The 1,689-nt window shown below is 44.0% G+C and overlaps 1 pseudogene; it reads right to left on the minus strand.

Moving 5' to 3' along the window:
* Positions 1-1,274: 1,274 nt before the first annotated feature.
* LOC119342753 lies at positions 1,275-1,639 on the minus strand (annotated as a pseudogene).
* Between the last annotated feature and the right edge of the window lie 50 nt (positions 1,640-1,689).

Consider the following 1,689-nt stretch of genomic DNA (forward strand, 5'->3'; position numbering starts at 1 on the left):
ATACACATTAGATATTCGTGACTTTGCTAGAGGCGGCGAACGATTATCCGCCAAAAGTATTGGAAAATAGTATATATTCGATGGTGGTCGTAAAGGCATGCCCGCATACACATGACGGTGTACGTATTAATCTGTGGGTTTTGACATCATCTCCCCATCAGTCAGTGCGTCTAAATCATCAAAACGCAGCCGAGACGAACCTGCCCGTGACCGTGAGGATATATATATATCAGTTGGTGGAGAGTTTGGGAGCAAGTTGACATTGTGCTAACCGTGAGCAACTTGTGTTGGTCTAATTTGTCTGCCCCCTTTTGCGTTCTCTTTTGCATTGATCCATGTTTGTATTTAACTTGATAATGACGTATTGGTTCATGCATGCGTGCTGTCTGTTTAAGCACAAGTATACTAGCAAGGTGCAAGGAGAGTGTAGCCATGCGTGAATACTTGTGAATGAAAATCTAAATAACATGTCAAGAAATTACAACAGAGAAACTGTGAATAAAGTACGTACAAAACTTCTTCCGCATCCAAATATAATTACTGCACCCTTCAGTAGACAGACAACGGCAGAATTCGCAACAATCAACAAAACCATCTCGCTCAATCCGTGTTCAGTTTATAATGGACACATAACAATGGATACTCATCTAAACCATCTCGCACCATTGCATCTCAGAAAGGGTAAAAACACAACTGAAACAATCAAGTACTCGCAAGTAGCAACATACTACGTATTTCAGTAAAGGTAGAACAAGCAGGCCGTTAGATTACATTAACACCACTCCGCACTAGTGCATATAATAAACCAAAGGTACCTACCATACAGTTCAGCGACGACATAGTCTAACAAATGCGAACGATGCGTAAAAGAGAACAAAAGCCAGACAAAACTTAAAATCCAGACAGTTCTATCTCCTCTTTGACCCCCAGTCCAGGAAATAACAGTTCCTGCATCACAAGGAGAAAATGAAGACTTGAGCTTCAACATACAATAAACATGTGTATGTAGCTCGAGCAATCTTCGCAAGCCATCTACAGTGCTTGCATCACCGATCTCCACTTTATGATGATAGCGGGGTTTTTTAGTTACTGACAAAATTACTAAATCCAATTCGATAGTGCAGTACGATACGTCAGCTACTCTCAGCTCCCTACAGCACAACCCTATCCACATACAAAAACAGTACTTCTATTCATGAACATAGCAATCATGTGAAGCACAATTATCACACCTGATCCAGTGATCGCAAGCAGCAACATCCACATTGACTGGCTTAGCGCCTGCTGGTCTTTCCAATGCCTCGTTTTCTAGAGAAGAGATGCTTCGGTTTCAAGGTGGGGATGACGCGGTCCGCCTCTCCACGGCGACCTCCTTGTTCCTGTTCTTGACAGAGTCCCTCGACTTCTTGATGGCCTTCTTCTTTTGAGCAGTGTCCCTGAGCCCATCACCTGGTACGACCTCTTCAATTGGTCGTGATTTGGACCTAGACCTCGACATTGTACGCAGTTTCTTGTCGGAATGCTGGCCATCAACGTCCATGGCGTCATCACCATCAGCTCTGCTCAGTGACCTCTCACGCTTACGGCCTCTTGACTGGTTGCGAAGTCGGTTCACAGCCGCAGTAGGATCAACACCCATGGATGTGAGTTGCCTGCCCAATCTCTTGGTTGTGAATTTCCTGTCTTTGT

This window comes from Triticum dicoccoides, unplaced genomic scaffold, assembly GCF_002162155.2.
Source record: "Triticum dicoccoides isolate Atlit2015 ecotype Zavitan unplaced genomic scaffold, WEW_v2.0 scaffold103829, whole genome shotgun sequence".
NCBI classification, from domain to species: domain Eukaryota; kingdom Viridiplantae; phylum Streptophyta; class Magnoliopsida; order Poales; family Poaceae; genus Triticum; species Triticum dicoccoides.